This window comes from Coturnix japonica, chromosome 1, assembly GCF_054131305.1.
Source record: "Coturnix japonica strain WE chromosome 1, WE-NBRP24, whole genome shotgun sequence".
Classification (NCBI taxonomy): Eukaryota; Metazoa; Chordata; class Aves; order Galliformes; family Phasianidae; genus Coturnix; species Coturnix japonica.
Window position 1 is genome coordinate 19,300,711 of NC_140663.1, and position 23,301 is coordinate 19,324,011.

Genomic DNA, 23,301 nt, shown 5'->3' on the forward strand with positions numbered 1-23,301 from the left:
TTCCTGAGAGTGTCATTTTCTCTCCTTTCTCCTGTGTTCATCTATCATACTAAATGCTGTGTGGAGAAAAATAAAGAGAAATATTATAGTAGGCACCAGTAGTTTATACTGATTTTCTTTTTTTTTTTCTTTTTTTTTTTTAAGACTTAGAAATAAATGGATGTTTCAGAGTCACTGTTGCATTTCATTAATTTAAGTAAATGATCCGCTATTGCTGTCTTGATTTTTCAACAGGTGAAAAAAAGTCTCTGGCAACTGAATTGCACTTTATCCTTTAGTTACATAATATCTACATATATTCAATAAACAGATGGAGGAAAGAGTATTATCAGACTAAGACAGTACAGGGAGGAAGATGTTTATGATTCATAAAGAAGGAATCACAGAATGGTTAAGACTGGAAAGGACCTGTGGGTTCGCCTCATTCAATGCCTGCTCCAGCAGGGACACCTTGAGTAGGGTGCTATGTACATGAGGCTTCTGTAAATCTCAAATGAGACTCCACATTCTCTCTAGACAGCTTGTGCCAGTGCTCCATTACCCTCACAGGAAATAAGTGTTTCCCGATATATATCTAGACATATCTCTTGTGCTCCAGTTTGTGCCTTTTACCTCTTGCACTTGGGAAACACTGAAAGGAGTCTGGGTCTATTCTCTCTGTACCCTCCCATCAGGTATTTAGAGACACTTAGGAGATCCCTTCTGAGCTTCCTTTTCTCCAGACTCAGTAGTCCAAGTTTCTATTGCCTCTTTTCATAGGAGAGATGCTTCACTCTGTTCATCATTTTCATGACCCTTTGCTGGACTTTTTCCAGCAGCCCCATGTCTTTTTGCATGTGTATCAGAGAGAGACAGAATTACCCTTCATTATCCTTGTCCCTTCCAAGTCCTGAAGAAAAAAAAATGAAGTCAACTTTTGCCTAGGACAAAAATTTAAAATCAATTGTCTTTATTTCTTTATGAGCTAAAGAAATAGGCTTGATGTCATGGTCTTGCCTAGATATTAGGTGACCTTATCAACTAGATCTTACTTATTTTTAAAATCTCAGAGTGGGTTTAATCTCACCTGGCTTAGATGCACGTTCCATAAGCTTTTAAAATTGTCCTGGAGGTGCTTTTGCAGTCAGTAGAGGGAACTGAATTCACCTACCTAATTCAGTGCCATCCAGGTGAAAATGGTGTTTCAGCAGTTTAGATTTGGTTGGAGTCCCTAGGTTTAGGACTTATTTGGTGAGTTTTTTATGCCACTTTGTTCCTGAATTTCTGAAGTCATTATCACGGAACAGTTTCCTTGGAAGAATGAAGATGCCTTTCCCCTACTCTTATGTGATGTAATGGTAATGATGGATAAAGAAAAGAATGTCTTATTTTTATGAAGGTTTATTATATTTTTGAATGCCTATCTAGAGCTCATCTCTGTGTAAATCTTGCAGTGCAGCTAAGATAAAATTGCAATTATGTTTTACAAACTAAGAAAGGCATTTTAACACTCCTTTGCCTCCCTGCCCCCCACAAAAAAAAAAAAAGGGGGGGGCTGGAAGGGGGGGGGGGGGGGGAAGGGATGAGGTGGGATGGAGATTGTAATGCTAACCTCTTTCTTCCCTTCCCTTCTGAATATGGTTTAGCACATTTTTCTCTTTTCCAGAATGACTCCTCCAGCTGAGACAGCTCCATTCAGGTATTCAGAGTACAGCTACAGTCTCACTTGTAGGGGTGGGTATTTGGTATCTTTCCAGTTTGCAGATCAGCTGCCTCTTACACTAAGCTGTAAGCTATGACACAGTTCTTTTTTTTGCATGCTTGTCAAAGACATACCTTTTCTTCCATCACAGATTTAAGTAGCATGTAAGGCAAAAACCTTGACTGGAATAATGCTGAAAGTGCAGATCTCACACTTTTGTTTTTCATTTGACATGTTGCGTAGCCCTGGCAACCACCTCTCTGCACTGTTAGTGCTGGTCCACGTGCCTGGAGGCTGCTTGGTTTTGTGAAAAGATTAGCGAAACATGCCTTGGAGTCTCCTTCTTGCCTTGCATTGTTCAGGAGAACTGCTGAGGTTTGGCAGCAAATCACCCATTATGCCAGGACTGGGGAGATTTTTCACCTCCCCACTGCAGTACAACGTTTTGCAGTTTCAGTTGAGGTGAGTTTTCCTGCAGAATGTTACAGGGCAGAAGTGCTTACCTGCAATCACCACAACTATTCTGTCCTAGAAACTACATTGCTGGCACTGCTAAAAGCACAGTTTGTGCACTTCCATTTTGGAATGTTAGAAGACAATCTACCCACTGCTATCCCTAGATAAACCATTTTAGAGAAAAAGCCAAGACAAAAACTGCAGATGTATGGGTCCTTACAGTAGCCTGTAGTCCATAGAGAAGTAGGGCAGAGTGGGAGACAAAAAAACAATTAACAGACAAAGCTAATTTAGGCTTACAGTAATTTATTGCTATTATATATTTGCAGAATAACATCTTCATTGTACATAGTTTCTTATATACTGTACTGTTTGGAAAAGAAATCCTTGAGACCTCGGGTGAGGTTCCAGAAGACCGGAGGCTTGCCAATGTGACTCCCATTTACAAGAAAGGTTCTAAGGAGGATCCAGGGAACTATAGGTCTGCTAGCCTGACTTCGGTGCCAAGGAAGGCAATGGAATGGATTGTCTTGAGGGAGGTCACGCAGCAGGTGTGGGATGACCAGGAGATCGGACCTAGCCAGCATGGGTTAGTGAAGGGCAGGGACTGCTTGACCAATCTGGTCTCCTTCTACGATCCTGTGACCCATCTAATGGATGAAGGAAAGGCTGTTGATGTGGTCTACTTAGACTTCAGCAAAGCCTTTGACACTGTCTCCCATGCTATTCTCCTGCGAAAGCTGGCAGCCCAGGGCTTGGATGAGTACACTCTCAGCTGGGTAAGGAGCTGGCTGGAGGGCTGGGCCCAGAGAGTGGTGGTAAATGGAGTTAAATCCAGTTGGAGACCAGTCATGAGTGGTGTTCCCCAGGAGTTGGTGCTGGGGCCTGTCCTCTTCAACATCTTTATTGATGACTTGGATGAGGGCATTGAGCGCACCCTCAGTAAGTTTGCGGATGACACCAAATTGGTAGAGAGTGTCGATCTGCCTGAGGGTAGCGAGGCCCTACAGAGGGATCTGGATAGGCTGGAGAGCTGGGCCGAAGCCAACGGGATGAAGTTCGACAAGACCAAATGCCGGGTCCTGCACTTTGGCCACAACAACCCCAGGCAGCGCTATAGGCTTGGGGTGGAGTGGCTGGAGGACTGTGTGGAGGAAACGGATCTGGGGGTACTGATTGATGCTCAGCTGAACATGAGCCAACAGTGTGCCCGGGTGGCCAAGAAGGCCAACAGCATCCTGGCTTGCATCAAAAACAGTGTTACTTGCAGGAACAGGGAGGTAATTGTCCCCCTGTACTCAGCATTAGTTCAGCCGCACCTCGAGTACTGTGTCCAGTTTTTGGTCCCTCACTGCAAGAAAGACATTGAAGCCATGGAACATGTTCAGAGGAGGACTACGAAGCTGGTGAGGGGTCTGGAGCACAGGCCTTATGAGCAGAGGCTGAGGGAGCTGGGATTGTTAAGCCTGGAGAAGAGGAGGCTCTGGGGAGACCATATTGCTCTCTATAACTTCCTGAAGGGAGGTTGTAGTGAGCTGGGGGTTGGCCTCTTCTCTCGTGTAATCAGTGATAGAACTAGAGGGAATGGTTTTAAGCTGTGCCAGGGGAGATTCAGGCTGAACATTAGGAAGTATTGCTTCTCGGAAAGGGTAGTCAGGCATTGGAATGCACTGCCAAGGGAGGTGGTGGAGTCACCGACCATGGGAGTCTTCGAGAAACATTTGGATGTTGTGTTGATGAATATGATTTAGCTGGGAAGTATTGGTAATGGTTGAACTAGATGATCTTCTAGGTCTTTTCCAACCTTGATAATTCTGTGATTCTGTGATTCTGAGACAGGACTGGATGTCTCCTCTCATGATAACAAATGGAATATAGTTTAGGGGGTGAAGAGGCTAAAGGAAGAAACATGGTTTTATTTTCACTTCAGTTTGAATGAGTAAAATTCCTTATCTTCAGAAAACTTGCAATATTTGCTATTAATTTTTCTATCGACATGTCTTCAAAAACAAAATGTCTTCCCAAGAGAAAACAGTGTACTGTTGTATTCTGATGTGAGTATGGATGCAGATAATCACTGTAAGATATTCTTGGGTGGCTATTAAGATGTTTATGGTCACAGCCATTCTTGCTTGGCAGGTCAGTGGTATATTGAAGAAGAAATCTATATTTCCTTCTGCCCCATCTAACTTTCCCAAACCATGGTTGTTGTTTTTGTTTTTATTTTGAACGAACAGCAACTTGTATCAGCACTGATACAGAGATACTAAGGGTTTAGGCAGACCACTGATCATAACTGTTTGTTTTTAAAATGGAAGTTAAATTAGTCAAGAGTTCAAATGAAGTCCAGCCTGTCATGTAGGACTAGAATTTACAATTAAGAACCCCTGTCTTCCTGTGCCCTGAACTTTTCTCTAAAAAAGTGGTGTGACCAGGCTTTGAATCAATTCTTTTTAAGAGCTGTGAGTCACACAGAGAAAGGGCAGCAGCCAAAGCAGTAAGTCTCTGTAGAACCTGCAGAATGGAATAATGAAGTGTTATTATGTATTTTTTGTCTTGAAATCTCATGACAAACCCAGTGATTAATAGGTCTTGGCAGAAATTGATTATCTCTCACTGATTATCCTAATGCTAAAACCTACAAAATAGAGCAATGAAAATATAATTGAATATGATGGATAAAATCAGTCTGCATTATCAGATGAATGTTCACATGCCTTCAACTACAGACCCTATTTCTGCATTGCAGATCTTAGAAACATGTGGCCAATCCCAGTGCAAAGGTAAAAGGTCTTCCAATGGTTGTGGCTCATGCCCACAGAAGTGCAAGCAAAGAAGGAAGTGTTGAAAGAGAGGAAGGAGTAGGCAGAAAACAATGAGTAGAGTACTCCTGCAGCCTCAGATGCTTGATTTTTACAGATCCAGGACACAAGGTTTGCTTAGCCTTGTGTGATCCACAAAACAATAGAAGAAGTAAGGTGAAAGTATGCTATCCTCACAACCAGAACAGGAATACTGCTTAATTTTCTTTTTCAGGGGTTTCATATACTCACCAGGTTAAGCAACTACTCCAGCAGTTGGTCACTGTAGCCTCTGTAGGCTCCAGCTCACAGAGGCACTTGAGAAAACAGTGAGTATAAAATATTTTATCACTACCAGATCACATGACCAAAAATAAGGTTTTTTTAGAAGAGTTGGTATTTCTTACTCTCACATTCTGATGTTCAATTATCATACCAACAGAGTTGCTTACAAACACTCTAAATGTACCTACAAGTAAGAATAATAAAAATCTTTGACCTCAGTAGAATCACTTAATGGCAGAAAAGAGTACCAGGGCAGAGGTCAAGCTATGAGCTTTTTTTGCAAGCATCCAAATTAAGAAGTTGCCATCTTCCATAGAATGGAAATAATTTCATTCATTTAACTGAGAAACTAGCAGTAGGCGTAAAAAGCGTAGCTGATCAAATGAGTTCATTGTATGCCTATAGAAGATCTTCTCTGAACACAGATTTTCCACAAAACACTGCTTGCTGTATATATAGTACATTTCTGCAGCTATTTTTTTAATAAATAAATATTTCACCTTCTGTATAACAAAACCCAAATGCAGATAGAGTTATTCACAATGCAGTAATCAGTGTCATTGCAACCAGAGCTGACAAAAGTTTCATTTGCTTCTCCATTCACATCATAATGGGCCCAAACTGTAACACAACCTTCAAAATATTATTGTGTAAAACTAGATTGCTACCAGGAAAATACTGAAAGGCATATTTCTCTTAGAATACCGTGTCAATCTTTGAATAGATCTGAATGTAAAATTTTACTGGGGATATGATACACAGTGCTTTTTTAAGTGGCAATAAAAGAAAGCACTCAAAGTAGGTGCAATTTTTGTAGTAATGACACAGTGACGAATACCACAGCTGTCAGAACTTTGGAGGTTTTGTGTGACATTGCTGCACACATTGACACCTCTTACCTTCTTGTCCTCATCCCTATTTAAGATTCAGGATCCTGAAATTCCCAAGTCTGCTAACAGTACTCAAACAAGTTTATTAAATCTTCACTACGCTAGAGTGTAGTGTTTATATACTATGATTCCAAGCAGTGCAGTGCACTGGTCTTCACTGCCTTTAGCCAGTCCCAGCTGCTCACCATAGGAAGTTTTTCCTGGCTTTGCTAAGGTAAATGTCTTTTAATAATGGCAAATACAGCAAATGTATTTTTATTTTGTCCTTGTTTTGATGCAAAGAACACCAAGAGAGGAAGGAAAGTATTAATGGAAGGGGAGAGGAACAGGATGGGAGAACCAATCCTAGAAGTTTGTTCTAGTGGAGGAAATCTCTAGGTAGTGAGAGGTGCTCACTATCACATATTCTAGTACTAGGTAGAATATATCCACCTTTGAAAGTGTATCTTATTACTCGAGTCAAAAGAATGACTCCCTGGTCCATTAGATGTAGCATAGCTGACTCGGGGCCTGGTCTTGATAGCTAGTACAACTAATGGGGAAAATAAAGGAATTCAATCTTTAGACACTGTCAGAAAACAAACAGAAAAAAAAGTAATAAGGAAAATATTTTTGTTCCATAGTTCCCTCTGTACAGAAAGAAAAAAAAAAGTTTTCAGGTTCACAGAGAAGTACTACATACCCAAAGTATCAGAATTTGAGAGCAATAGTCTAAAATATTCTTCCCTAAATAAATAATCTCCTCAATCAGCATTTCAATAAATTAATACAGTAAGTGAGTGCATCTAACCATTTTTCCACCGCCTTCCACGAGAAGAAAAAAAAAGTAGATGAAAGCATTTAATAGTAGCTCTGCTTTTCTCTTAATAAGCCTGGAGACCAGATTCTCAGTTGTCTCACTTCATAATGTGCAGCTTTCATTACTGTACTTCCTGGGTCACTGCCATTAAAAGGGTTTTTAGTCTGAAAATTTCCATGTACCTAAGGCTTGTAAGACCATTATACAGACAGTAAAATTTTAAAGGTCACGGAGATGTCTAAGTTTGGAACTGCATCAAAATCTCTTGTAGTATTGCTTGGAGTTTCACAAACTATACTCTGCTTTTCAGATATTGGTTTTTCCATTTCTCTGCTCTTGAGGAGAAGAGAGATGTACCAGGTATCCAGATGGGCTTTTAATTATGTTTGGTGGTTTGATGTTTGGATGTGAGGCCTCTATATCCTCTTCCTTCTTGTCCATTTCCAAGCTCCTGGAAGGCCCAGAACTGCAGCCTCTCCTTGAACCCCAAAGGAGAGTCAGCACATCTCCTGGACTGGGCCTCTCACAGCACACACATCCCTCCTTCACTGGCCCCCACATCCTGTATGACACAGCTCTTCCTAACTCCCTACACAGATCTCTTCTGCTCACAACCTGCACACACCTCCACAACCAACCCCACCAGGATTGCATGTCAACAGTCTCCACATCCCCAGGAAGCTTCTCCAGAGCCCTTTGCTGAACACCTCCCTCTGACTGTATGGTTGCTGATCTACCTACCAACACCATCTTTTTCCCACAAGTGCATGGGGCCAACAGGAAAGGTGTAGAGTGAAATGATGTGGAACAAAACAGTGTGGCTGAAAAATCATGGAGAGGTGCATGGACATGTTAGGTCTGAGAATACATGTGGCTCTGGAAAGGTGTTGCAGAGAAAGAAAGAAGGACTGCAGATGGGATGGAAGGACATGGGTGAAGAGGGAAATGATTGGGTTAGCATAATGATTTTAAGTGGCTGTAAAGTGGGATCTGGCTCATTAATAATGACTCCTCCATTTACAGATTTCTTCCATTTTCTTTAATAAATTTGGACTTTACTTTTCACATTTTCCTACTCATTTTCATTCTTTTCTGCTGTTTCCTAAAACTTTAGCTCTCTTCACCTACTTCTGGAATTCTTCCATTCCCCTCATCCCCTCTATCCCCTCCATCCCACACCTCCCTCTCTTTCTCCCCAGTGTAACCTTTTTTTCTCCCTATTAAGAATTCCTGTCCTTATTTCAGTGCTGTTCCTTTCTTGTCCCCACATGTTTTTCATCCTACTAAGTTCCAGGTGTCTCAAATAGCTCTCCTAGTCTTTTAGGAGTCACATGTAATGATAAATCTCCATCCCTACTGTTGAAGGAAATATGCCTCTCAAAAACCGTTCTTTCTATAACCTGATTTAGGAAGTGACACAGACACTCACAGCTGCTACAATGACTGGATGAAATGATGGGCACCTCTGAGCAATAGTGAAGTGGTGTTTGTGCTGATTGAAGCAGTCAGAGGGTGAAATTAGCATTGGCTGCATTGGCAGAGAATTATATCACATGGAAGGGATGTGCTCCACCAAAATAGTTTGTCTGTGGTCTGTCAGATAGGTATGTTTCCACACAAATATTTAAGAGAGGGAACAGTGGACTTACTTTCTGAAATTAATGATTAACAATTTAAAGGCTGAATGTCAGCCTTCTTCTGTCACGTATGAGAGATAATATCTGACATTTTAATGGGCTCACTGGCATCTTAATTCTCCTCGGCCATGTCTCTGAAACTATTATTTTCTTCAATTCTCTAAAAAAGCTCTGGAGCAAGAGATGGCTTTGGCAAGGACACCTCTTCAGCTGGGGACTTCAGGGAAATTAAAATGGGTTGCAACTACAGGTAATGTAACCAGTCAAAAATCTAGGGCAGGCTTGTCCAGAGAGAGGATACCTGTCTCTGCCTTTATGAAAAATTACCCTTGAAGTATTTATTTATTTAAATGCATTTAAAATATTTAACCAAGCATTGTCTTCTGAACATGGGCCACCACACTGCCAAGGATAGGAAAGTGATAATAAATCTACCATGTATTCACATCCTAAGAAACGAATCAGACTGTAGCTGGCAAAATTTGTGCCATTTTCCAGAGCCTGAACCTGAACACAAACAAACACCAAGAAAGTATTATTTCAGAAAAAAAAGAACAAAAATCCTTTAATGTTTCCTTGCAAATGTAATATTACAGGTATAGATCATAGTCTTACTGTCTAATCAAAAAGCTCCTTTGCTGCTCAGCACAATTTACAGATCACAGGTATCTAACAGAAAAGCACTGAAGTAGAAGCTGAGTCCAGTAATCCATCACACTTTGTATGGTCAGGCTGTTTTCAAATACATTAAGCTCACATCAAAATTTCTCACCACAGCTCTATTTGTACAGCCTTTCATTTTTTAAAATTACTTTTTGGAGTTCACATTTCCTTTTTCTTTTTGCTCTGAAAGACAAAAAGGTTGGTTAAATTCCTTTGATTAATCAACATTAACTCTACTGCAGAGCCCAATAATTTATTTTGTCATGATGGTCACCACTGGAAAAGTCTAGGATATATAAATAATTAGTACAGAAGGAATACTATTTAAAAAAAAAAAAAAAAAAAAAAAAAAAAAAAGTTTTAAACAGTTTTGAACTTCAAAGCTGGGATATGAAGGAAATCTGAAAGAGAACATGCCAAAACCAAAACAAGTCAGGTCTGTAATAGGTCAGGTCAGGTAGTCAGGTCTGCCCAAGAATAAAGAACTGGCAAATCATACTCAGGGCTGCACAGAAGAAATTTATTGAAATCTACAGCTGGATGTACAAGACAGAATTCATTTACTCAACTCTTTCCTCAGTATCCTAAAGATTGGTTTAAAAAAAAAAATCTCTGCATCTGATTGCTTCCTATCCTCTCAGCTGGTAACTGAGAAGGGCACCTTGAATTCTTTTCTTGGAGACCATTATTTACAGAGGAAATAAATCATACAGTTTCTAATTATTGTGGGAAAGAACATAAAGAATCTAAAATCATTTCATGAATCCACTCCTTGATCTACATCAGCACTTTTATTCCTTGTGATATAGATAAATAAATGATCCACAAACATAATTGAGATTGATATAATGATCCAAAATATGTGCTGAAACTAATACAAGGCTGTGCTAGTTTTCTTCTCAAGAACCTACCTGTGTACCGGATACAAGTCACAGCTGACTACGTAGAATTATTAATATTATCCATATGTATGCTCCAAGCGTAACAGTCTATTTAGGGATATTAGTTTACTGATCAAATTTCCTCCATAATGACCATTTTCATAGGATTACACAATCCCCTGTGATATGAGTTAGTAGGAGAAGTTTTAATAGAATTAAATACATTTTAACTTGCCTCCTGAGAGAGCCACATATGAGTCAAAAAGCAAACTCTTTCAAAGTGCATAATGTGCTTCAGGAAATTGGTTTAGTGCTAAAATCTACTAAAGCTGGTGTCTGAGAGAATTCCATGATCCCTGCTGATCTGTGTTACTGGGAAATACTGGTTTGCAGAGGTTATTTTTACCTCTCCAACTGTTGAACCCTGCCTCCACAAGGGCAATGTATTTTTAATGCATATGATGTTATTATGTAAATTGGTTTAGCTGTGTAATCTACTAAAGGTGATTTCTTTGTCCCATGTGAACAACAAAGCCAATGATCACATAATATTCATTAAAGACAAAATTGTCTTACTTTCCACAACCAGTTCCCAAGTGCATTGCTCTGACAACTTCAATTTCTGTTCAATAGTGAACTTGATGCTCATTTGCCAAACTCTAATGAATGAGCTAAATAAGTGGTGATGATTTTTCCAGCTTGCAGACTATAAATTATTTTGCAAGGAGCAGCGTACACAGTAATTAAAGAACAAGTATTGAAGAACAAATTAGATCCCATAAATTTCTTTTTTCTATTTTTTTTTTTTTTCCTGCATCAACCTAGTCCATCAATGATGTAAAACAATTCCTGACTTGATTTAACTTTGGAATTCCGGTACATATCAACCTGATTTCCATCTTTAAACAGAAATGCATGCGCATGCAAATAAACCTGCAAAACATGTCTGAATAGTACAAATGAATAGCTAGGCTCTCAAAATTCATTATCTGCATAGAGGTAGTCATATGAAGACGTTCAGTTTGCTCATTTAAGAGAGCATTAGGCATATTTAGAGTTTCTTTGTTGACAAGAAAATCAGGTAACACCAGTGGATACTACAGTTCTACACACAGTTATCATTGTCCATAAAATGAACAAGTGCAAAGCAAATAACTGGATAAACCCTCTTTAAAACACAATACATTAGGTTCATCTACAAGTGTATCTCCACACCCTGAGGAGAAAAGTAGTTCCTCAAAGTAATTAAATGTTTTTAGATAATGGATTTTTAAAAATCTGAGAACATACTGAGAATCTAAGAATACTTCAAACAAATAAATGCAGGAAGAACAAAACTGTATGAGTAAACCCTTCACATGACCAACGAAGGATCAGACACTGATGGAACTATTTGTAAAAAAACACTTTCAAAAAAGACTGAGCAACTGAGAAGTTCAGCATTTCACTAAATATTTAAAGGTAGGAGACAACAGAAGTAAAAATAAATTGTCCAAAACAGTTTCCAAGAATAGGTTCCCTCCACTGGTGACATTTATATATTTCAAAATAGAAAACATAATTTATTCTGAACAGAGGGAGACTTAAAGTTTTGAAATTCAAAGCAGGTTTTTGGCATTTTTTCTGTTGTGAAAATTGTTGTTTTGCAGAGACAGAATGTGAACATAAACGATTTCAGGGAGAATTATTTATACATTTATTTTAACCACTGTCATAAAATTGCAATATAACCATTCTCACAAATAGTTATCCAGTGAAAACTTCATTCAGCTTCCACTTTTTGATTCTAGGCCATATTTTAATTCAAAAGATGACAATTAATGCATTTTTTACATTTCAAGAAACTCACTTTTCCTCCTTTTTCTTTGGTGAAAGCATTTGTAAGAATGTGTTCATGGGATACGTTGGTTTTGAGTAGGTTAACTAATACTTGGATCCTATTTTGCTGAAGTTTTTGCCATTTTTCTTGATAAGTGCCAATAAATCATTCATTGATGCATAAGATGGAAAAAGAATGCAAATATATATATTGCATTTTAAAAAAAACAAAGGGAGAGAGAGAGAAATCTTTTAGTTTCATTTTGATGGCTCACTATCACGGTCAATATGGAAGATGTAAATCTTTGAAAGTATTCAAATTCTTGGAAAATAATGATTTTATGGAAAGTTCCATAGTCATAGTGGGGGAAATGGATGCATTTTACCTTTTTTCCTTGACACTTGAGCACTCGGTACAACTGAAGGAAAATATTACAACACAGAATTGATTAATAGGAACTTAGTAATAATGTTTGTTATAGCAGCTCTAATTGTTAAACACAGGGTTAGTCAATCATGTAACAAAGTTAGCGCTTGCATTATATAGCCCTAATTAAACTATTTAAAATTTGAAAACTAAGATATTCACATTTGGTTTAAAGATTTTTCTTTTATTGATATACTACATATTAGAATTTTATACTAATTGTGTTGTATTTCATAGACTTTTTCTGAGCCTTTACTTCAAGCATTGTAGGGATAGTCATTCATTAAGCTGCAAGGAAAAAAATCTTGGTTTACTGTATAATTTTTACTACTTAAACCAGGTGAATAGTGCCTTTTGAGAATGAAACTCATCACAGCAGATGAAAGTGTGAACATCATCTTGCACAGCCTTGAAAATTAAAAAACAGTTTCCAATTCCTGTTTTGGCCTTCTATGATGTAGAAAGTGGAGAAGGTATAAAAGGGAAAGGCAAGGAGGAATCCATCTGCCATACCTTATGAACACAGTATGGGGAAGAGCTGTCTCTTTTGCTCTCTCTTCTTGCCTGTTTTTTTTGTTGTTGTTGTTGTTGTTGTTTTGTTTTGTTGTTTTGTTTGGTTTTTTTTTTTGGTTGGTTGGTTGGTTGGTTTTTTGTTTTTTTTTTTTTGGTTTTTTTTTTTTGGACATATATTTGGATCAAATATAATACAAAAATTACATCTTTCATGCAACAGGACAAGCTAGTGCCCATTTGACTCATGACCTGAGCACAACACAGGCACTCAGCAGAGTTTTTCTGGATCTTTTTTACACATCTTCTCTTTCCACTTTCCCCCTTCCTGAATATGAGGATAATAGCATTTATTTTTTTCATAAAACAGTGAGATCTGAGTGTTGGATTCTGGCATCTCAGTTCCTGAGGTGTTCATGCTTTAATGTTTGTCCTACCATAACAAGACTGTGGACTGCTACTTGGGATTTGAGTTCCGGAATTTATAATTCTAATGACAGCTTTTACACATTTTTGAGCCTACTCCAGGCAAAGTCATCATTTTCTTATTCTAGAATGGAGTAATATGACCTGGTAAGATGTAAATTCTTCGTGATTCAATTAATATTAAGCTACTGGCTCAAGAAATACATCTTCCCCAGCAGCCAAAAAAATACAATGATTTGAGAATTCAGGATCTGCATTTTCATTTCCATTTGTATTACTTCCATTTCTTTCCCTTAATTGGTTACCGCTCCAATGCTGAACTGTAAATATTGTAGACAAATTTTATAAGTTGAGGAAGAAGTTGGATAAGACTAAAAACTACAAACAACCTAATAAAATTAAACTCTAAGAAGTCATAAATCCTAGATTAACTTTAAAATCTCAAGAAAGAGAGAACAAAATATGGAAAGAAAATTCAAGACAAAGCACATTACACTGAAAGTATTTTACTTTGGCAAAGTGAAAAAGCTTTCTTCATTTGCTGGCAAAATACCGCCCAGCAAGTGTGACATATTTTAAAACATATGGAATTATCCTCTTTCTAGATTTACTCATTTTTACTGCAAAATGTTAAAAGATAAAACTCTTTCAAAATGCATTCGAGAAAGAGGCCACTACTAAAAAAAAAAACAACCAACACATAACCAAAAACCATCAAAAAGACTGTGACTGAAACTGCTGCTGGTATTTAGATTTGTTTCTGGTTCAAACAGAACACACAGGACAGTACAGTCACTGGAATCATCATAGTCTCATAGTATCATAGTCTCGTGCGGGTTGGAAGGGACCTTAGAGATCATCGAGTCCAACCCCCCGGGATTCGAGCCTCCTGTATAGCAGAGCGGCACTTCTACCACTTGCGCCACAGGAGGGATTTGAACCCAGGGCCTCCAGTGTTGCAACGTGGCATTCCTACCACTGCGCCACTGGGGCACATGATATGTTTTGTTTTGGGTAAGCTAATTGGGATACAGAACCTACAAGACTCATCTTTTTTTCTCTGTTGAATTGCAATGTTTTCTACATGATTGAAGCTTTTTTTTAGTGCTTAGTATGCGTGTATTTCTGCCTGGAGACAGTGATTAGGCATCTGGATCAGCTGAAGCTGAGTTTTTCTTCCCCAGCTACCATTTTTATTGTAAGTCATATGACACTTGAAAATGCTTCTTACATGACTATAAGAGGTGGACTATTAGATGAAAGATCAAGCTCATTTACAAATAAAGCACAATTTTTAATATATAATTCCAAGAAAAATAAAGCAAAAACCTGAGTATATTACCATAATTAATCACTTTTGCATCACTTATGATTTTAAATGGTTCTGAAGTGTCTACATTATTATTGCCCTCAAAGTTGCTGCAGGGGATAACCATGAGTATGAAATACAAGCATTTAAGGCTTTTCACCTCAAATCACAGAAGTACTCAGGCTAAACTAGGACTTGAGTTGAAGTGCACTGCCTGAACCTGTGATGAGAACATCTGAAAAGAGTGTACGTATCTACAGTGCACTGAATGAGCTTTTATTTTGTGTAGGTCAACACACAGTCCTTGCTGGAGTAATCAGGGTATCAGTACATGTCAGCGGGCAGCTCCTTTCAGGAGCATATTATAATCACAATGCTGGTGGGAATGAAGAGGGCAGTTGTCACTTTAAGTGTAGCTTCTCTTATCCCTTCTCGCAAGCACAAAGCATGCTCCACATCAGACCATGTAAATAGGCCAAAAGATTCAGATCCCTTAGTCGGTCTCCCTCTTTAGATCATTTCTGCTCCTAAAATATTGTTTCCAGCTTGGGGGAGAACTGCATCACTGAGGCTTAGCAAACAATATTTAAGCAAATAAATTTAATTTAAACAATTAAACATCTTAGCAAACAATATTTAGACTGGCTGTAACGAATTATACTAAAAAGGCAGCTCAAAAAAGCAACTACAGGCCAAGCTTTATAGGTGATGTGGTACTAGAGCTGTCTTCAGGGAATGATAATTGACCCAAATCATACTAATGAGAAGTACAACTGACACTTAGAGGGATATTTTTTTTTCCTTTTTGGGGTGTTCTCATGGGCACTAGAATTGTAAGGATGTTCAGAGGATTAACCAAATGTCATCTCCAATTGAGCTCAATAAATTCTCCATTTATTCTGGAAGGTTACGTTTCCATTGGACTGAAGTCTTCACTTGCAGTAGAACACTTAGAAAACAAGTACACATTTTACTTCCAGAACTGTACCTCAAATATTTCAATATTTGCGTATGAGTCTGAGAAAGAGTCAGCATGAGCATGTTATTTAACAAATTAATTAAATGATGAAAGGGAGAAGGACAAATCTTCTGACCCTCAGACTTAGAGATATGCCAAATGCATTTCCCAATTAAAAAAATAAATAAAATGGGGCCTATTAGTAATTCACATGGAAATTTTTATGTTTACCTGCAAACACTGATGGCAGCATTTGTAGACTTACCTGTTTATCTCATGTTTGTCACATCATTTCCACTAACTATGGGGACATCCTGAGATTGCTGTTCAGAAGTTGGAATTGTTGGCTCTGAGCCTAGTGTCTTGGGGTCATGATTCATGATGGAGTGATTGCAAGTGATTGTAGTCAAATAATTCAATGAACTTTCCATTCCATCTCCTTCTTTTTCTGTCTTGTTATATGGCTTGAAATGATATCCCTGCTGGTTGCTACAATTATTTCCTATTAGTCTTACTTTACATAAACAACTAAGAATTCAGTATAGTCTAATGTGGCACTCCGTCACCTGCCAGCTTAGCCATTCATGCTTCTCTTGATTCCAGTCAGTGAAGTCTTCTTTCCCAAAATAAAGTGCATGTAGACCCTCCTCATGACTACAATAGCTCCTAAGAAACTGTGTTCAGCCTTCTCTAATACAAAATGGCAGGCTTTTAGGAGGTGTAGCACTATTTCTGGAAATACAGTTGAGTATTTTGCTCTTATATATGGCAGAAAAATTTAATTAGTTTTGCAGTAAAAAGTAAACACGTCACATAAAATTGAAAACCTGTTTGAAGAATGTAGCAGTGACTTCTTCATTTGTCATTTATCCTCAGAAATTAAAGATCAGAAGAACAGGAAAAACATTTCAGGAAAAAATATATTTTCCTTTCTCCTTCAGAGAGAAAAGAGGAAGGAAGTGCCTTTACAGACAAGAAAACAGGCCTCTACGTCAAGAAGAAGACAGAAACATTCTTACCTTGTTTAACATTCTGACTAAAAGCTTTTGGAAGAATCACCATGGCTCCAATACAGAGAGGTGATCTGTAGCACATATAATTTCAACTGGTCTCTACTGCATTTTTTTTTCTTGGAAACTCTGGGGTTAAGGATGTGGAGTTTAAAATACTGTAAGATCATTCCTAACCACTATTAAGAAACTGCATTACAAGTAGAAAAGTTTATTGCAATATGCTTGCATGATGGTGCTGCATTCAGCAGGTACACTGCAGAAGTGCATGCATAATAAGAATAAAAGTAGGGCTCCATGATTACTTCTGCTGTCTTGACACACTTGGTCTACTATCCCAGCACTTAACTGTTCTTTAAGGTTAAAAGGAGCAAGTTCCTCAGTAACAACAAAATACCTGAGTTGTTAATGAGTTCCCTCTTCACTGAATGGGTTTGCGTTTGAAAACAAACAAAAGAAAAAAATAGTTGAAAATCAAATTTTTTTTAGGACAAAACAAATAGGAATAAACAAATAGATGTATTGAAATGTCATCAGGAGAATATGGCGTTCATTTATATTCAAATCATTTACGGAAAAGAGAGAAAGGAGAAATAAAGGTTTGTGGAAAATAAATATTGTTCAAGCCTACAAATTTCTATGGGAAGGCTTTTATATGTGTTAATGACTCAGAAGCAAAAGCTGACATTGTCAGGCTGAAAGTGAATACTAATGTTGTTTGGAAAAAGTCTGAGACAACTCTACTTTGCACTGCATTCCTTGTGTAGTAGCTAATGCCACTAGTGAATTACATGAAGAGCTCTGTATGTGAGGAATGCACATCCTATGGTGTTTGTCTGAAAACTCCCAACAAATGGAAAATGCTACTACATCAAAACTTAAACTCACTACTGTAACATGTTCTGTCTTCAACAAGGATAGACTTGAAGGTCATCCTAGAGAGAGGGTCAGACAGTCCTTCCCTTGGATGAGAAAAGAGGTGAAGCATTAGGACTACTTATCTTATATGCACTAAAATTAAATTTAAATCCATGTTTCAATTGTATAAACCAAGAAAATGCATTTCAAACACAGATCCAAACAGCCATGAGGCAGACACTTGTTCCAAAAGGAAACACTTAGATTTAATGTGATTTTATAGAAACCACACTTTCATTGCAGACGTTCAACCTGTAACAGTATATATTATTGTGATAATGCTTTAAATAGTTCATGAGGAAAGAAGTAGGCAGAAAGAGCAAGCAATCAGAAAGATATTTCAAAACCTCTCCTTGTACAATATACCAGTCCTGCATATCATTCCATATATGTTTACTTTTACATCTCTAAGTACTTCAGTTTCATTAGATTTTCCTATCATTTCCCAGGTGAAAGCAAGATCAGGTTTTAAATGCATCTCAAATAACATGAACAGTCAGTAAAGCTTTTAAGCTGCATAGAATGTTGGGCTGCAGTCTTAAATGACAGCTTGTGCTTTCAGTTGATGCTGGAGAAAACATGAGCTGAGATGCCAGAGCCCTCAAAGAGGGGCCCACAGCAGTCCAGGGTAAGATAATTAAGTTTGCCTTCCCTATATGTATAATTTTATTAGTGAACAGAATTCTAGAAATAGACTCTAATTAAGGAAGCAAAAGAAAAGAGAACATGAAAAGTAAACAAAGGCATAATTTTAGATTACTTTAGCTATTTTCAAGCATGACTTGTTATAGTACTTTGCCTTCAGTCACTTAAGAAATTATCAGTAGTGCAATAAAAAAAACACATAGAGATCAGAATTTTTACGAGCAGGCAGAAAGTCAGCAATGTGCTATATTGATTCTCAAGGTGCCTCTGATACACAGAAATTTAACGGTTGCAAAAACTGTATAAAATTAAAGAGAGAAGAAAAAAACAAAACAAAAAACAGAGAAGATATAGTAAGTATTCACTGCGGCAGCCTTCAAGACTATAGATTACAGATTCTTAAATGAAAGTCAGGAGGGAAAAATGCCTGTATACATTCAGTTGTCGTTAAGATCTTTTTTAAGTTACTCTGTATAATGTATTCTTTTTATTTCAGCTTTTATAAGCAAGAAAATAAATGAGTTGGTGTTTAGATGCTTTTTCCAGAGCCTTCTGCAAAGTTCTCTTCATGTTAAAGAAAAGGGGGGGTGAGGAAGGATGAGGGATGGAAGGTAAGAAGGAATGGATTTAATGATCTCCACATAACAGTCTGACTTTCTGTTAGACCTGAAAAAAGAGTCGGTTAAAAAGAAGTTGATTGGCAAAGAAGAGAATATTTGTCAGAAAAGGTAAACAAGGTTCTGAGAGAATATAGATACTATTTGCAGTGGGAAGAGATAGGAAAACCAGTAGGTTTCATTAAAATGAAATTTAAGGATATTCTCCCTCCTTAGTACCTTTTAAATGTTTTATAGATGAGACAAAATAGAAATGCAGAAATATAAATGTTTTCTTTCAAGAAAAGATAGTCAATGACAAGAAAGAGAAAAAAAAAAGAGATCTACTCCGGTGGCGCAGTAGTAGGAATGTCGCTTTGCAACACCGGAGGCCTGGGTTCAAATCCCCCCTGTGGCGCAAGTAGTAGAAGTGCCGCTCTTCTACACAGGAGGCTCGAATCCCAGGGGCTGGACTTGATGATCTCTAAGGTCCCTTCCAACCCGCACGAGACTGTGATACCATTTTTAAGGATTTTTTTTTCTTTACTAAAAGAACATTTCTAAAACCATACAAAAATAGTAGGAAGAAGGATATTAGGACACATAAAGAAATGTTCTTACAGTTCCTTCACAAGCATGCATTAGTAGGTTTTGAGCCTAAAGTAGATCTGGTTAGAGAGTGGATAACAAAGATTTTGATGGTGTACGATTATTTACAAACTCTTCAGTGGAAATCACATTTTTTTCTTTCATTTTATAAACTTCTGCGTCTCTACCCTGCCTTATGCCTGAACATTCTTCCTTTAACTTCAAAGCCCCAGAATTTCTCCTTTTCCTTAAAAAGTCATCCTCTCTAAACAGTATAGACAGATCCATTAGAACAATTGTGCCCAACTTAATGACATAGAACCCAAAAATAAGTTGAAAGTTTGAACTAATTTCTCATCACTGGGGATAAATAAACTTCCCCTCAGTCAGCAAACAAAATCAGACTGCTCTTAACTGTTCATGAGCAGTTAACACAGCACTGGATTAAAATGTTGCTGGACCTAGAGCTCAGGTGGCCCATTTTCAGTTGAATCCTAAAGGAATGGTGGTATATAGTGCTTTAAAAGGCAAAAGCTGTACATGGTAGTAGTACTGTACATCTTGCCAATAGCAGACTACTGGCCAGATGACTTGCCTCCTGAGCAGGTGAGCCCCTTTCCTGAAAACACTTGTAAGGCACAACAGCTGAGAGAGCAGAGAGAAAATGTCCAAAATCCAAGCATCATTACAAATATAATCTAGAATACATGTATTAATACTAAATTGTAATACATATTACATATATATTTAATGGACAATGATAGTAGAATTCTATTTTCATAACAACCTTCAGAAGATCTGGCAGTTACTAGTTATCCCACCATGATATCTCAGGAGGTACCAGTGACATATTTAACAGTATGTGAAGTAGAAGAATCTCCATACAAATGCCATCTTTTGAAAAGAAAGTATTTGCCTTTAGGTTTAAGGGAGCACAGAATTAGTTCAAGATCTTTGTGTCTAGTTGTCAGTCTCCAAACCTCTGCTACTTCGTTGATTCAAACATCTGAAGGACCAAATGGATTAATCCCTCTCTTTCCTCCTTCTCCACCAGTCATCCTGATTACTTACAAAATCAGTTACTCTCTCTCCCAACAACAAATATTTCTTCTGCTGTTCTCTGCCCCATCTTTGAACAGGTATAGAAGCATCAGAAATAAACCATTCCGATGTCAATAAGCCACTCGTTGGGAAGTTAAACTGTGGTTTCTTTCTTTCCTGTCCTTCCCTCCTTTCCCTGAGATGACACATTTGGTGTATCTGAACATTCCATTTCCTCTTTAATTGTGTGTCAATCTCCAAATCCACCCTCATTTTCTACACAGGTTTCGACAAGAGTAGAACTGAGCTCAACACACAATCCTCTCTACTATTCTGCATCAAGTGCACTAAAACACAGAAAGCTGTTAAAATTAATGATAATAATATCGCCTCTTGCTGCTTTACCAATAACTGACAGGAAACAACCAACACTGCCTTAGACGGTGGTCATGACAACCAGTATATTTGCCCTTGCCCAATTGCTAAGGCTTTGGAACTAAATGCCATCAAGTTGATATAAAATGCCAAGACTGATGTGACCATTTGTTCTGGTTGTCAACAAATCTTTTCTTCAAATACATCACTATAGCTGACTCATGCTACTACCATACTTCATCCTATATTATGTGTCTTCAAAAGGCTTATCTTGGAGTTATATAAAGTAGCACATATAAAAGCTTAGCAAAGGCTTTGGAAGGAATTGGAAGTGTCATGCATACAGGATGTTTACTGTAGCACAGAATAAATTAAAGCTTTGGCTATTTGCAAGTTCTGAAAATAGGAGTGCCATGAAGATAAAGAGCTGTGTGTCTCCACAGCTCTCAAGTCAGACCATACTTACCAAAATTTTTTCACTGAATTTTACTGGGAACTGTGTTCATGGTAGTGGCTTTCGGATATATCTTTAAACTGGGATGAATTAAATAATCACTTCCAATACTTAGTACCTCTGGATTCAGAACAACATCATTTCAGATCCATCCAAGTTGGGAACTGATGTGTCATTTATTTTTTTTTTTTCCTTCTGATATATTTCAGAATTTGATATTTGAATCATTTCTTCTTTTGAATTAGCTGTTCAGACCTTTGCCGAAAGATGAGTTATAAAGAATAGGCAATCACTGGTTTGGAAGAAATGCTTAGCCAATATAAGAAAATCCTTCTTATCCTGTTCTTGGTAAAGAGTTAGCCCAACAGAAATTTTACAAGCTTTTCCCCACAATTTCAGCTGGCATTATATTATCTGCTGCATAGGTGAAATCTTCCTTCCTGACAATATGTAAGTTCAGAGTAATAAAGAGTACATATAGCTAAAGTAAACTACCAAGTACATTTTATTGGCATTTCAAAATGCCTCATTTATATGTTCACCTTTTTTGTCACTCTGAAAAGTAGTAGTATTTATCAAGAACTTTCAGGGGCTTTGAAGAATGAAAATGTCAGTGCACACTAATGAAGGTGGAGTACAGAGAATGAAATTTGTTTTCCTTGTAGCAGATAGATATCTAAGAATGGAAAAGACAGATAATTAGTAATCATTTCTTCCAGAAATCTCAAAAATTAACACAAATATTGGATTATGAAGGCCTGAGAGTTGACTCCAAGAAGCATTACAGAGAACAAACTTGGCTGTTATTCCTTTGGATTTCCCTTTCCAATAATCCTTTCTATAAAATCAGTGCATAATAAGCTTTGAAAGCACTTTCAAAAGAGAAAGTTTGCTGACTTGTTAAGGAAAAGCTCCTGGAGGACACTTCCACCAATATATATTTAGTATAGTGAATGTTGATATTAAGTAAATTGGTCTTTTCCTCTCACAAACAGATCTGGATTGCATGCAGAATCCTTTTACACTTCTCTCAGTTCCCACTTTTCAGTAATTCAGGAGCACATGCTCACTTTTGTATTTATCACAGTTGTAGCTGTGACCCTGTTGTTCCAGAAATGTTAGCTTGTTAATCTTAACATCATTTTCTAGAGATGCCTTGCAACATATGGTGTCAAGCTCGTGACATTGGAATCATGAGTTCATAGAATATCTTGAGTTGGAAGGGACCTTAAAGACCATATATTTCCAAGCCACCTTCCATGAACAGGTTGAACCCACTGAATCGGGCTGCCCAGGGTCTCCATTCAGCCTAGCCTTGAACATCTCCAGGGATAGGACATTCACAATTTCTTTGGGCAGCCTGTTCTAGTGCCTCACCACCCTGAGTGAAAATTTTCTCCCTAATGCCTAACCTAAATCTCCTCTCTTTTAGTAAAAAAACATTATCCCTAGCTCTGTCACTATCGGACCATGTAAAGAGTTGCTCTCCCTCCTGCTCATAATCTCCCTGTAAGTACTGGAACGATGCAGTGAGGTCTCCCCAAAGCCTTCTCCAAACTGCTTAAGCCTCACTCTCTCAACCCTTATTTATAAAAGTGGTACTCCATTTTTCTGGTCCTTCTCTGGACCCTCTCCAAAGTTTCATGTCTTTCTTGCACTGGGAGCCCCAGGCCTGGGCACAGTACTTCCAGTATGCCCACACAAATAAAGAGATGCAATCACCATACTTGCCCTCTTTTTAATGAGTGAATGTTTCTGAAACTCTTTTGGACTGCAGTTCTCATGCAATTACAAACAGTTGCAGGGAAGTCAATGACTCAAATGATCCAATCCAATTATCTGTTCAGTATATGCAAAACAACTAAGGAGCAAATAATGAATGTAAGGGACTGGAAATGCTGTTTACCTTGTTCCACAGCTGCTGCTCTGAACATTTTTTCTTGTATTCCCACAATAAAAGTTAAAATCTGATGCTGTAGTTCAGTGCAGTACTAATGGTTTCAAAGGCAGTAAATATTTCTTACTAAAACTTTCTCGATTACCTAGGCAGGTAAGAAGGATAGGGCTGTAAATGTATTTGTCTTCATAAATCTAGCTTTGAGGTGGTTACTGTATCTTATTCCATATTTCATT